A 15,113-nucleotide genomic window follows, 5' to 3' on the forward strand; every position below is an offset into this window, starting at 1 on the left:
GTTGTAATACCCTTCCTGTGCTGGTGGGTGAGGCAAAACCTGGCATAAAGAAGTTAGGTGAGAAATCGGGACCAGGATGAAGTTAGTAAGTGGAGACTAGTATCGAACTGGCCAGGAAAATGGAGACAGGCAGACCAGGGTGAGGTGGCTCAGGAGTCCTAGTCAGTTGGAGCTTCTATAACAAGAATACCATAGACTGGGTGTCTTAGACAACAAATATTTATTTCTAACAGTTCTGGAGGCTGAGAGGTCCATGGTCAAGGTGCTGGCTGAATCAGTTCCTGGCGAGAGCCGGTCTCCTGGCTTGTACGCAGGTGCCTCCTTGCTCCTGATGCAGTGGGGAGACAGGGAGGAAGGAAGCAAGCTTTCCCGCGTCTCTTCTTACGGCACTGATCGCATCATGAGGGCTCCACCCTCATGACCTGATTACCTCTAAAAGCCCCACCTCCAAACACATCACATGGGGATTCGGGCTAAATATGGATTTGGTGGGGCTTTTCTTTTGACTGAAGTAATGACCGTTCTTTGCCCGATTAACCCTTTCTGATTAACAAACATGCAGTCCGTAGCACACAGACCACTGCCTATCCGAGTGGTCAGCTTGAAGTTTCAGGAGCAAATGGGAGCGTTCTAGTGTTAATGGTGTCCACCAGCCAAAGCACAGAGAAGAGGGCACTCGGCCAGGCTCCTGGGTTTGGGGGTCTTGCTCGAGGTTATCATGAGGTGGTCGGATCTTTTTGGTTCCTCCTTTCTGCTCCAGACTGACTAACGGCAGAGTTGTCTGGCCTGAAGATTTGGCCAAAAGGACTTGAGCAAACATATTTTATAGTCTTTTGTTTATAATCATCCTAGATGACATGACAAAGAAATTAACTACCCGTAGTTTCATTGTAACATGGAGATGTGGTCTCGCTACAAATCGCTGCTCCATTGCAAGTGCTGGCAGGTTTGATGCCATGCTCATCAAGGCACGTCCATCAGGAACAGCACCCGCAGGAGCACCGCTCTGCACAGTGCGGATAGGCAAGGTTTCCCTCGGGGGTGGAATTCATTATTATTTTTTACTCACTTCAATGTATGTAGAGAACAAGAGAATTTTATATTTCTTCTGTTTATCACACACTCTAAGAGAGGCACATGACCCAGGAAGCTGCAGCCACTATCTGAGGTCAGGAAGCTGCAGCCACATATCTGAGGCCAGCAATTCCAAGAGTGCTACAGCTCTTATTCTTCGTTTATTATTCTAATTGTTTTTGCCCATTTTAGGTTAGAAGCTTCTGAAGAGCAGAAGAGAGTGTCTTCCCCATTCTATTAACTGTCCCTTGTAACAGGAAAAGTGTTCAAGACTGGCCAATGATTCAATAACCATTGACTATTTAAAAGAGAAAACCTTTGCAGACTGTCAACTTAACAGATACCGCTCACACTCTTCATTTCTCAAACATGACACATGGGTGGATTTGGCTTGAAAGAAGGAGAAATTTCAGTGGTATCAGGAAAGCAATTTTTCAGGGCTCCATTATTTTCTGTTGCTCACTTTTCTTGTTGTCAGAACTGAAGAAGCACCAGCTACACATACATCAAGATAAGAGCTGTGTTTCCATTAATGAAAGGGGAGGTTTGCTGGGAATCAAGGAGTTTTTTACATTGCAAATGGTAAAAGGGAATTTGTTTCAGGACCTTATCTGCCTTTTGATCATGTGGACAGGCTTGCAGAAAGAGAAAAGTTGGTGTTTATTTTAAAGACAAAAATTGCTTTTTCATTGCATCAAATACGTGTTGCAGCTGCTTAGACACACCACTCTGAGAGGCAGAGTGAGCCTTTTCAAGCTACGCACACAAAATTGCATACTGATCTAAAAAAAAGAACTCTACTTAGTGCAACCAGTTTGTAAAAGTCAAAAGGACTTTCAAAATCCACATCTGACTGCCTAAATGAACAGCATCCTTCAATAACCAGAGGTTAACACAGTTAATAAGCAAGTGTCTGTTCACATTAAGAGAAACAGAACAGGGAAGCAGAGAGAACCATGTTCATCTGGTTCCCTTTTACTGATGTGAGACCAAGACTCCAAGGCAGAACAAAGCTCACCTAGACCACCAGTCATCGCTTGTGGTATCTACACAGTTTTTATTAATTTATTATGACCATGTAGACACTTTTCTCTAGTTCCCTTTGAGCTCAGACTCATGGACTGATCCCCAGGGTGCAGAATGCCCAGCACTGTAATCACATCTGACTACCACCATTTCAATGAAGCACTTTCAGGGAGACCATGCCTTCTCCACCTTCTGATTCTTAACAGTGTTTTGCAGATGCTAACAAACTTTTACTGAGCAAATGAATGGAACTATAAATGAATGAATGAATGAATGGGCTTCCATCAGTATTCTAGAGTGTGATTATCATCACTACAAGTTGTTCTCTTTGTGTACACGAGAGAAAAATTTTGAATCCCCAGGGCAGCTTTAATTCCTAGGCTGATGTCCATCAGTGAAATATATTCACTCCAAGGGTACCCTTCAGACATTAAATGTCCGGCTAGCCCTGGTCAGGTCATCCTTTCCTTTCAATCCTGTCAACCTTATTTTTATAACCTCCAACAATCTCTTTGCTTCTGCCTTTTTCCATTCTTACACTCAGCTATCTCCCTTCTTCAGTCACTTTTTGTGCTTCCATAAAATTCCCCCATTTTTTATCAACTGTAACTTTTGTCAGTTGTAACTCTTTCTATGGCAAATAAGAAAAACCAGTCCAAATGGCTGAATTAAGAGAAAATTGGTCTATTGCTCATATAACTGAAAATCCAGGGCTGGACTAGCTTCTGGCATAGGTCTGAGATGATGTCATGCAGACCCAGTTTCTCTCTCCATCTATTAATTGTTCCTTCCCCTATATTGTCTATATTCTCTGGTATGCTTTCCCCTAAAGGTTGTAAAGTATCTGTATCAGCTCCAGTTTATATCCTTCTAGGTTCAAGTCCAGCATTAAAGAAAGGGTCCTCTTCCTCAATAGCTGAGTACTGAATCCCAGAATTGAACCTCCCTACCTCTGACTTGAGCTGTGTGCCAGTCACTATGTGGAGGTGTGACAGGGGGTGGGGGAGAATGCTGTTAGGACAGGACCAGTTCTCCCATTCCAGTGCTGGGGCTCAGGCCCTCAATTAAATACTAAGCATTTGAGCTAAATGTTAATTAAGAGTTGTTTCCCCAAAACAAATTCAGGGAATTCTCAGAAGTAGGTATAAATGTCAGGTGGCAAAAGCAATAAATACCCACTACCAACCTAAAGTTGCTTTCTACTTTTCTTATGTTTTCTCTTGTCTCGGCACCCACATTGACTTCCTACATTCCCTCTTTCTCTTCCCTTCTTTACTGTTATCTCTATTAATATCTTGCTCCCTTAGGTCAAACACACTTCCATTCCATTTTGTCTCTGGCTGCTCTCTACCTCTTCAGCAGTGTCTCTTTTTCTGTATTCCCTGACAATTTTCACCTGAATTTTAACTCACCACCATCATCTTTGATAATTGGAGTACCTACTGATAGTGAGCCTCCTACCAGAACTTAACATCTGCTGGAACTGTTTGCTTTGTCTAGTGACCATAGAATCTCCCTCATTTTTCACCAGCATTTTCCTTCTGTTTCTATAACCCCATCAAAACCAAATATACCCAGGCTTCCCCATCCATCTTCGGAAACAAGACAAAAACCACTTTCATGCAGCCTTGGCAGCATGCCCACCCCCACTCCCTCCTTCCCACCCACTGTCCCCTCCCCCATTACCACCTCTTTCCCGTTTGCTGTCCCCTCCCTCATCACCCCCTCTTTCCTGTCCACTGTTCCCTCCCCCATCACACTATCACCCCATCTCAACCCCTCCAGGCTTAAACTCTCTCAACCTGTCTCTGCTTTCTTTCACCAAACTCATTTCTTACATCGTTGTAGTTCTGTTCTGGGGCTGTCTCCTTTCACCACCCTCTCAAAGATTTCCTCATAGTCAAAATATTTGAGTCCTCTTTCTCCCTCACCTTCCACATCCAAATTGCCCTTGAGACCTTTCAGAAAGCCCCTGCAAGTGTCCCTTCGCACCCTCCCCTCCTCTCTAGTCCTCCTGCCATGCCAAGAATTCTCTCATAGCTTACCCATCTTCCTTGTTCCAGTCTCTCCACCCTGTAATCTGTCCTTCTGACCAGTGCTCAGTTGATTTGTGAAACACTTCCCTTCTTTAACAACTTTTCATGGTGAGCCACAAGATAAAATTCAGATGCTCTAGCTCGAATTCAAGACCGCTCATCACATGCCCTCATCCTCTGTCATAACCCAGAGATACTCCACACCCCAGCTGCATTTCCCTGCATGTGCCCACACTGATCCCTCCACCTGGAATAATGGTGCCATTCTCCCTTCAGCCGATTCTGCAACTGGAAAATTTCTATTCTTTCTTCAAGGGCCCCATCACCCATCTCTAACAATTTGACACCAGCTTTAGCCCCCCCCCATGGGACCTCACTCCCCACCCTGAAGCAGAATGAAGTTCTTGCTGATTGTACTCCTCTAATATTACTACTTTGATTACTTTATAGTCCCAAACTGGTTATTTGTGATTGTCTTAAAGTGCCAGACCATGAACACCGTGGACACCAAGAGCTGCTTGTGTGCGTCACCCACCTCTGTCCCTAGGCCCTGCACTGCGCCTGGCACACTCTGGACGTGAGATCTTCACCACCCCTCCATTCCAGAAGCCTCGTCCGCTCTACATCTCTTCCACCTCTCAACTATTGCTTCTGTATTCTCTATTCTGGCCCACTGGGAGTGAGACTCCACATAGCCTTCCACACTTGTTGCTAGACACCTCATCCTGTAAATCAGCTCTGCTTCCAAATGCTCGTTCTCAGGCCTTGATCTCACCTCTTCTTCCCATCAGGTTCTGCTTCCTCCACCTGTGCAGTTTCATTCATCTAACAAATATGAATTATTTTCTGTTTAATACTATCAACTGTTCCTGGGGCTCCTGCTGTCATATGGAGCAACGCATTTCTCCCTCACGGTCCCCTCATGGTCTCCGAAATCTATCCCTCTCCCTCCACATGCATAGCTGAGTATGTGATTTATTTCTTGACCATGAACCATATGTAAACTCAGCATGGGTGACTGTCATTTACCAGCTAAACCAGGACACTCAGACAGTGAACAGGGGAGCTATTAATAGTTCACCTGGGCAGCAGGTATAATCTGGGGCCTTCTCTGGCCAATTACTGCATTTGGCATCCCTAACTATAGCCTTATAATCCTTGAATTTTCCCCTACCAGGACCCACTGCTTTGAATGCTTCCACCATCATCCGAAGTTGCCAGCCTCACCTCCTTACTCTTCAGTCCTGCCTCAATACTTCTCAGTAATTCCCCACTGCTTTTAGTCGAAAATTCATACTTGGTCTCCTGCAGTTTGCCAAGAGTCTGGCTGATCCAAATTCTTCCAGCTACTGTCAAGATGATGCTGGTGAGTTCTGTTGATTTTATTTTTCTCTCCATCTCTTCTTGCTTCCAGCCTTCACCTGTAGGAGTCACCCCCACCCCCAATTCATAGTTCCAATTTCTTTTTCTCCCCCTTATTAAACCCAACTTGAAGTTCACCCCCACAAGGAATCTTGCCACGATTGTGAGGAATCAGGGGAGAAAATCCCCTCCAAAGCCAAACCTCCCCCATTTATTTGCATCCTGCATTATTTACAAAAAAAAAAAACAAAAAAAAAAACGGGGATGGGAGCAGAAATGCCGTGTTTATCCACACAATCTCTTTCACACTTTACCCTGTAAGTACCTTGCACATAGGATTTATGCCTTCTGCGTGTTCAAACACTTGCACGTGTGTATTTTCACAGTAACATATCAAGGATGTTGACGGGTTTTCTCAAGTACTCAATGCATGTTTGGGGACAGCTTCTGCATGTTTTGAAATAAAGTTGTCCAAAATGATACTTAGGGACTCAGAGCTACCAGCAGATGCTGATAATTTCCTGTCTTCAGTAGCATTTTTTAGTTCAACGAATTTTTTAACCCTAAAAGTCTGAGCATTTTTGGAACTGGGTGCCCCTTCTAGCATGTGCCTGTGCGTTTCTCACCTTCCGACTGAAGCGGCTCCCTCTTCTGGTCGCCGCGGAGGGAATGTGCTTAGAAACAGCGCGCGGGACCTTTGCTTGGAGTGCGTGGAGGCGGAGGGTGAGAAAATTCATACTACCTTGGCTAGACAAGACAAAGATGTGCGATAGGCTCAACTCTATTATCGCATTTGGTTTAATCAGCTTTGCGGCGCTTTCACTCTCATCAAGAGTCGGGAAACGCCCACCCTCCGCCTCAGCAACTCCAGGGAGTGAGAACAACCCCGCCTTCCTCCCAGGAGGCCGCGGCGCGGCGCGGCCAGCGCCCCGCGTCTGCGAGTTCGCAGCCCACCCGCTCCCCGTCGGCTCCCCACCAGGGAGCACGGCCAAGCCGAAAAGGAAGGAGACGGCAGTTCGGGCTATTAGAAAGAGTTGCCAAAAAGTGCTCACAAAATGAACAATTAATTTCGGCTGTCAAAACAGATACTAGAGGAACCCAGTTAGATTTCAAGCATTTTTTTCTCTACCAGCAAATCCAAGGCTTTGTCAGTGAGAAGAGATGGAGCGAGCAGATTCTTGGGAGCTTTTTGAAACAGTATTACATAGTGGTTAAGACTGTTGTGGGTTTTGGGATTAGATTGCCTGGTGTGGCTCCCTGCTTTGCTTTTTTTCCGGCTGTATTCACAGGCATTTTATTTAACCTCTTGGAGCCTCGGTTTTTCTATCTACAAACTGGGGATAGTGCAAGTACAGAGGAGGAAATGGGGGAGGGGCAAGATGCATGAAAAGCCCTGAGCATTGCTCCTGGCAGATCGTAAGCAGTCAATAACTGGTTGCTGTTTTTATTACTGGTGGCGGTGATATTATCATACAAAACCTCCTGCTTCCCTGGGAAGTTGATAAACTCAAGTCGTTTGTTCCCTTTTCCTGAATGAGTAGTGCTTTGCCCACATTTCAGAAAATTTTCTGAAGATCAGTTCCTTTAGGGAACCCTCAGTGGTAAACAGTGATTTATTGACGCAAAATGTTCCACACAAATGTAAAACCTCAAAGAAAAGAGAAATAGTTTTCGTTGTTGTTCTCCCCCAGTGAGGCTGTAGCATAGATGACACATACATAAGTAAAATGGAATTTGAAAAGCAAGAGGCAGAATATTTTGAAAAATTAAAAGTTTCTTATAAATCTTTACGAAAATGCATCTGTGTCAACACAATAAAAACAATATCCCAGCCTACTGGTTTTCAGCTCCTAGCCCTGGGTCAGCAGGAACTCACTAACCCTTGCATTGCTGTTCGGCAGGTAGGAAAGCCAAATGCTGCTGCTCTTTAGGGCACATGAGTCAACACTACCCTCATCTCCCAGGACATGAAATTTCTCTCCTCACGGGATCACAATTTTCCAGATAATTCAAGAAAGCAGTATCTTAAAAGCATATTATACAATAACACAAATATTAAGGATAAGTCATTTTCATAATTGAGAAAAGTACACAGTGTTTTGTGGTTTGTTGGTTTGTTTTTAAAAGAAAAGAAAACTCACCCTACATTCCTGGCTCCTCTTTGCTTCTCTATTCCCATTGGCATGTCCCTTACTACTAGGCAGAATTTATTCCTCTAGGCAACATTTTTCTAAAAAATCTTGCAGCCTAGTAACCTTTACTCATGCCTCTTATCTCACAGACTGCCAGTATCTTCCAAATATCCATGTTTGCCCTTCCGTGAATACAGAACCTCTGTTTTATATCCATCAAAAATGTGCCCAGATAAAAGACTACATTTCCCACCCTCTGTTAAGCCTCATGACTGAGTTCCAGTCAATGCGAAGTAAGTGAATAAGTTGTGAAACTTCAGAAAGGCTCCATAAAGGTGGTGAACACCGCTAAGATTGCTGTGTACTCTTCTTTCCTTTCCTTCTTTCTCCTTTCTTGTTTACCTGAATATGGTTGTGATGACCAGAGCTCCAGCAGCTATCCTGGACTAGGTGGCAACTTGATGATAGAAAACATATTCAAATGATGAAAAAATTCTAACATATCACATGTCAACCCTGAAATGTCAAATTCAAATTATTTTTTTCAAGAGAGAAATAAACTATCTGGTTTGAACCACTGTTATTTGGGGCTTTCTATTTTAAGCAGAAGAACCTGATTCTAATTGACACACCCATTTTTTTTTTTCCTTTTTCTGGCTCCAGAGTGAATTCTCTACATTGGCTTAAGATCCCAGACTTCATTCTACCCAAGCTGACATAGCAAGGTTTATTACAAGGCATACCCCATAACTTTTAAGATAGCTGACTAAAATATAGAGTCCAGGTGAGTTTGCTCATCAGGGTTAATAAGATGTGTGTCAAAACTTTGATTCTCAAAAAGCATAGTTTATTTTAGATAGAGGAGAGAAAATTTTATAATCACATGCTACACATTAACTTGTCAACCCACCTAACCAATGAGAGAGATTAGCAGTGAGGGAACAGGTCACTAAAAACTCAAGGGGATGCCACTCTTGTATGCAGGACCTCTGTTTCCTCCTCTCTAGAATGTTGTTCAAATCTCTAATAATTCTTACCACATTGTTTTGCAATTATTTTAGCAAGTCTTCTCTTTTGCAGAGACTTTCTATTTAAGTCAATATTCTTAGTGCCAAGCAGAGCACTTGGCAAATGATAGATACCCAAAAATATTCACAACTCTTTAATGAAAGAGTCATATCCCTTACTGGAGACTCATTTGAATATCATTTCTATCACTAGTCAAAAATGAATGTAGCTTTCAAAAATCTACCCAAATATAATTATTGACAATTACTGAATACTTTCTATATACTTAGGTCATTTGTTAAGCTTGAAAAAAACTCTCTGAGAGAGGTATATGTATGTGTGTGTGTGTATTTCTGTTTTATCTATACCTATGGTCCACATTTTCAGATCATACATACTCCCAAAAGCAGCCTTGTGATTTGGTGCCATGATCACTGAACGCCTCCCCTCTACCCCACCACCCCTACAGAGCTGAATAGGCTTCTGAATGTCTTGTTGAGCATACTTTTTGGAAGAAGTATTTATTCTGTAATCTACCTTTAGGAAGCAAAATAACATATGTGATTATTGGGCACTTAACACTTAGTCTATGAAAGGACCTCAACTGTTAACATTCACTTAAGTTTACCATTTCATCTCTGTAGAACAAAGATTGAGTGTTAAATAATAAACCATGTAGAATGTTTTAGGTGGAAAAGATACCACTTAAATGCATATATATTATTTACAGGTCTTCGTAAAACTCCACTGAAAGTATCCAAGTAGTGAAATATTGCTTTAGGTTTTATTGTTTATCATAGAAAATGTCACAAATATCACCAACACCTTAATTGCTTGAAATAGCCTAGCCTTTCATCTGTCTCATTAAAGATCTTTGTTCTGTAGGCTATGGAGGTTTCGATTCTCAGCTATGGTTATCCTGACTAGTCCTTACCTCTCTCCACTGATCACTGATCAAGAGCACAGGTCAGCACTGCATTTAATCAGTCTTATGGCTTGGTGCCTACAACCAACTTGAGCTTCTGCTTGTTTTCCATCACTGATAAATGACAATCAAAGTGATGTACTCATTGCACATACTATGAGGTTGCCTAGAATAAACCAATTTATAGCAGTGTTTTCAGCATGTTTGGGGACAGAGAACACACTGAAAGTGATAGTATTTGTGAAACAGCCTGGGACAAGCAGAAGCATCTGCTTTGGGATAGCAGTGATATGCTGTCGGCTTTGGCTGCCCCAAGCCCAACATCTCAACACACTTATAGTCCTTTCAGGGTCCATTGATTGCAGAACTCAAAGTTATAAGACACATTGTTTAATATATAACACATGGCATATATAAAGATATAGAATTTATCTGTATTTATAACAGGCTTATTTATACATCTGTATATCTCTGTGTGTAGACACATGTACAGCCTATATGAACACCTGCTTGCAGGACAGTCAAGGTTGACATGGGATCCTCCTCCTTATGCCCTTTCCCCAATTAGAGCCTTCTAGTCCCATTGGTTAAAGTCAATCATTTGCCTTACTGGTCAATATTTCTCTTAAAATGCTCTTGCTCTCTTTTTTCAGTTTTGATGTTTTTTGTTCCCACAAGTAAGTGGCTAAGTCAGGTTGATGTGCTCTGTAGATGCAGACGCTTTCAGTTCTGGAGGGAAGGAGCAAAAGACTTTAGTCTTCCAAGCCTCAACTTGGTCTCCCAGTCAAGCTTTTACTGGAGAGCTTTTACTTTTCTACCATCACTTTAGGAACCCTTGGTTTTCCTTATAACTAATTGTACTCTAGGCGACAAGCTCTCAGAGTTGGGAAACCCCAGGAATGAAGAGGTATAAGTGATACGATTGGATCCACTCCTCAATACCACAGTATTACCAGGCTAATTTGTTGGCTAACCAAAGAATGATTATATGCTATACTGAATAAGACTATGTTTACTAGTCTCCTTGGAAGCCAGATGTAGGTTTGTTCTGGCCAATGAAAAATGCAGAGAAATATTTTTTGGAACTTTTGGGAAGGCTGGTTAAAGGGAGCTGGCCCAGTTGAGAAGAGCCCTTTTTCCCCTTCTGGCTTTTTTCTCTCTCTGACCTGCAGCTGGGATGTGATGGCTGGACTCCAGCTGCTATCTTCAGTCATGAGGTAAACTTGAATATGAAAGCCATGCACTAGAACAGAGGAAGAGAAGGAGTCTCAGGCTCTGAAGACATGGTGGAACCCTCATTAAGCACTGGACTGCCTATCATTGAACTTTTTCATTTACGTGTGTGAATTAAACTTTTCTTATTTAAGTTACTCTTAACCTGAGGGTTTCTGTTAAATAAAATTGAACAAAGACCTAAGTGATACAACCATCCATTACTGTCAAAGCTTTATCTCTAATTTCTAATGGTTGAAATGACTGGCTGCAACCACTATTAACACCACCACTGTCTATAATATTATATAACTAGCAGAGAGTCAGATCTCATGACCAACCTCAAAACCCACTGACTTCCAGGCAAGAGTGGGCAGAGGTCCTGCCCTAATGACCTCTCCTTCATACTCTTGACTTGCTTGGGAAGATACAAATTCCTGGCTACTTTCTTCTAGAAACGATGGTGGACCTATACAGACCCAGGAAACATGATCATAGGGGGCCCACCTATAGCCTTGGAAACACTCATGTGAAGGAGCTAGATCTTCCTGTGCCCGCACTCCTCTGGTAGACAAATAGCCCTAATTCAAAGAACTTGGATAATCTGGAGGAATTCCAAGATACCATGGCTGTTCAGATCATACCTCCAATGCATCTTCTTTAACTATTATGTTGTCACACTGTTCAATTCAGGGCACTCTCACTGTCAGCTAGACAACAGCTACTGATGCAATGGCTAAGAAATCACTTTCCAATTAATATATGTAAACTTTAGAAACCAGAAAATTGCTTTTTAATGAAACTATTATCTGTTTATTTGGAAAAACCATTTATTCACTGCAATGGCAGGAGTTCTTGTTCACTGGCAACTCATTCCCAACAAACTTCAGTAGTCAGATTTTAGTATAAGTTGAATCTGGAATGAATACATACAGTTTTGTTTAAGTCTAAACCAAACATACTTATAAGATAAATGTACATTTGTTCTGGACAGCGATTTTGAAGTGAGCAACATTAAAAGTTCTTTCTGATGCAAATAAACTATGAACTGAGCCCTCTAACCAAAAGCCTTGAATAAATTCAAATCTTCTACCATGATTTGAATACTTCTGGATTCCAGGAAACATTAACCACTAAGAATATAATAATATAACTCAGATACTAATTATCTCCATGGTTTGTTAAACTTAGTTATATTTTAGGTATAAAACTGGAGATGTGGAAGTTTCAAAATTAACACTAAACCTCTGAGACTTTTAAGACTATCTCCACATAAACTGTAAATATTCCCCAGTGTAAATGACTGTATTCATTGCAAAGGCAAGGAGTGAAGACATCTGTCAGGCCAGGTGTCCCTTTTTACCAACAGATTGGAGCCCATCACTTCCCTAGAACTTATAAAAGAATTCCAACAAAGTAGGGATCAAATCAGTAATTTTTTTTTCTGAAGTTTAGGGCACAACTGGCTTGGTGTAAGTCACTGGGCATTCCTGAGTGAATCATCAGGTCTTCTGGATAGAGACACAGATTCTCTCTGCTCCAAAGAGGGGCAATCAGACACGGAGCTGTCAAATCTATGCTTGGGGGTTGCATCCCATTCAGTCATTGCCATATGTCAAGAGTAAACAATCCTGTTAAACTTATTTAAAAATTCTGTGGACACACACTGTTGGTTTCCTAGCTTTTTGAGGAGAAAGAGTATATAAACTGGTTTCACATTCCTGCTACTGAATAATTATCACAATTAAAAACTCCCAATAGAGGTAAAAGAATAATCACTTCTGAAATAAGAATTTTCAAAAACATAGTTGCACCAACAAGTTTTGTTTTCCACTCATGTACTCATTCTGTTACATCTGGTGAATCCTGCCTCTAGTCAGAGATGACGCTAGTATACAATAAGTATTTATTAAATTCTTTCTTTTTAAATCACATTTTATTCCTAATAAGTTTGGACTTCTTGGAAGGGTTAGCGTTACACCCTTTGTAATTTTGAACATCTGCATGGCTGTAAATGTTGCCCTTTTCCCCAGCCCCTCAACTCCTAGTCCTGTTCTCCCTGCTTCCTCAATGGAGGAAGGGTGGATCAAGCTTTCAGAGAATTGATGAGTTGGAAAGGAGAGAAGTAAGCCATAAAAAGCAAAACTTAGGTAGAGGGAGCAGCATGCCCTTAGGAGTCTGCAAAATCTTGGAAGTTCAAGTCTGTTTTGCAATTTCCTTTATCTCTAATTCTATTTGCAAAGTTCCCAGAGCCTCCACCAGGGCCTGCCAGACTATGGTAGCTTATTTATCAACTGCTGAATGACTGAGCAGCTAAGAATGTGCTTTGGATTCTACCAGAGTAAATCCTAGCTCTTCCCAAGTGATTGAGCCTCACAAAGCCTGTTTTCTATCTGTAAAGCGGAGTGATGATCACTAGATTTTGTAATGATTACCTCATAAGATAATAGTAACAATAATAATATTCCTGTGGACTCAATAAGCATAGATAGGGGCTTTGTTTTCATTAACACAACGTTAGTGTTATGGCCATAGAATTAGACAAAGAACAAGGGACGTACAGTTTCTGTTAGATGTCATTTCGGTATCTGTAGGAGTTGTAGCTCTTCCACACAGGAAGAATGTAGAGAAACAATACAGAATTCTGATTACCAGAGTTTGATAATAAAGCTGGGAGAGGTTGTGGGAGAATTATGTAAGGGTAGAATCATTCAGTAAAGTGGCAGTCAAGTAATTTAAAGCAAAAAGTAAAAACAAAGTAATGTCCTATGATTGTTAAATAAATGTGAAATTCAGTTAATAAGTCAAGAAAGTTACCTATAATCTTAACAGGGAGAGAGGAGTTCAATTTATTCAAATCAGGAGGAAAAATTGTTAATGGACTATTTAGAACCCAGACCAGACCCAGTAAATGGACGGTCTAGAACCAGGCCAGACCAGACCCAGAAGAGATCAACTCATAAAAGATATGGATTTAGGGTTCCTGTTGTTACTGTAAGTATTAAAAGGAACTTTGCGTGTTGGTCAGTATCCCAGGGAGAACCCATCTCCTTTCTCAACCAAAGCCTCTGGTAGATATGCAGCCACAGTCTGCTGAAATGGTCTCCCTCCTTGCTTATGACACTATAATTTTTCAGTTGTGGTAAGTTAGTATTTTTAACCCAAAGAAATTTTGGAATAGAGTTACAAAGATTAATAAGTCAAATCTAGATTATTAATACTTTTATATTTCACTCAAAAATGGTTTCTGAAATCAGCGTGAATCTGTACTTATTTGGTGTTTAAAATATTTGCAAGCTTTAAGAAAATGTAGTTATTTAGGTATCTAACAGGTTAGCCTTCTGACATCAATTTAAATGGGTAATGAGTAATTTTAGATTCCTGTTGGTAAGCCAAACACTGAAAACAGTACTGAAATCCTTAATAGAACTTAAGCATCACCATTTTTAGAAGTTTAATTTATTAGTCTTACTTGGTGTGGTTTAATATGGAAAGGCTTTTCCTGTTACAGAAATGTAAGGGCTTTAAAAGAAAATTGAATATATTAAATTGATATAAGCATGTATAATATTTAAAGGAAGTTTATTAACTAGATTTGTAACAGAACTGATTGATTAAGGGAGGTTGGTCCATTCAACTTGAGTGGAAGAGATATAAATCAAAAGCTTCCTTGAACATGCTTGTGAAAATTACTAGATTTACAAGTAAAATAGGATTTGTAAATTTATTCACTTGACATATTTATTAAAATTATGTTATGTGTCATGCACTATTCTGGATACTAGTAATATGGCAGGTAAAACAAAGGCAAAAAATGTTTAGGGGCCTACATTCATTAGATTTAAGAGGTTTAAGAAAAAAACTAAGTTGTTAAAAGTTTTGCTTTAATACATTGGCTATTTTAAACAAGTTAGCTATAAAGTCTCTTCACTGCACAAAATATCCCCTAAGGGACACCGAAAAATTAACATTGACAAGTATCTCCATTCATCTCTGTATCATTAGTGCCTAGCTCACATGCAACTCTCAAAACTGCATGGCTTGAGTATTGAATCTTCCCATCTATTGTCTTTCACATCACTCACAAGAAATCTGGGTTAACTAAGACTTTTTTCTGAAAATGCAAATATCTCCAAGGTTAAGGAGCTAGGGGATATTTATATCAAATATAAATATGATGCAATCACATTGTGTTTCTTTTAACATCTGAATTAAGGAATGAAGTTTATGATGGAGGAAAGAAAGGAAAATAATGCTGGAGATGGAAATATTTTTGTGCCAAAAGGAAATCTCTGGTTTGGGGACATCTTAAGGTGCAGAGTCAGGAGTCCTCAGGGT

The sequence above is a fragment of the Manis javanica genome, chromosome 2, assembly GCF_040802235.1.
Source record: "Manis javanica isolate MJ-LG chromosome 2, MJ_LKY, whole genome shotgun sequence".
Taxonomy (NCBI): domain Eukaryota; kingdom Metazoa; phylum Chordata; class Mammalia; order Pholidota; family Manidae; genus Manis; species Manis javanica.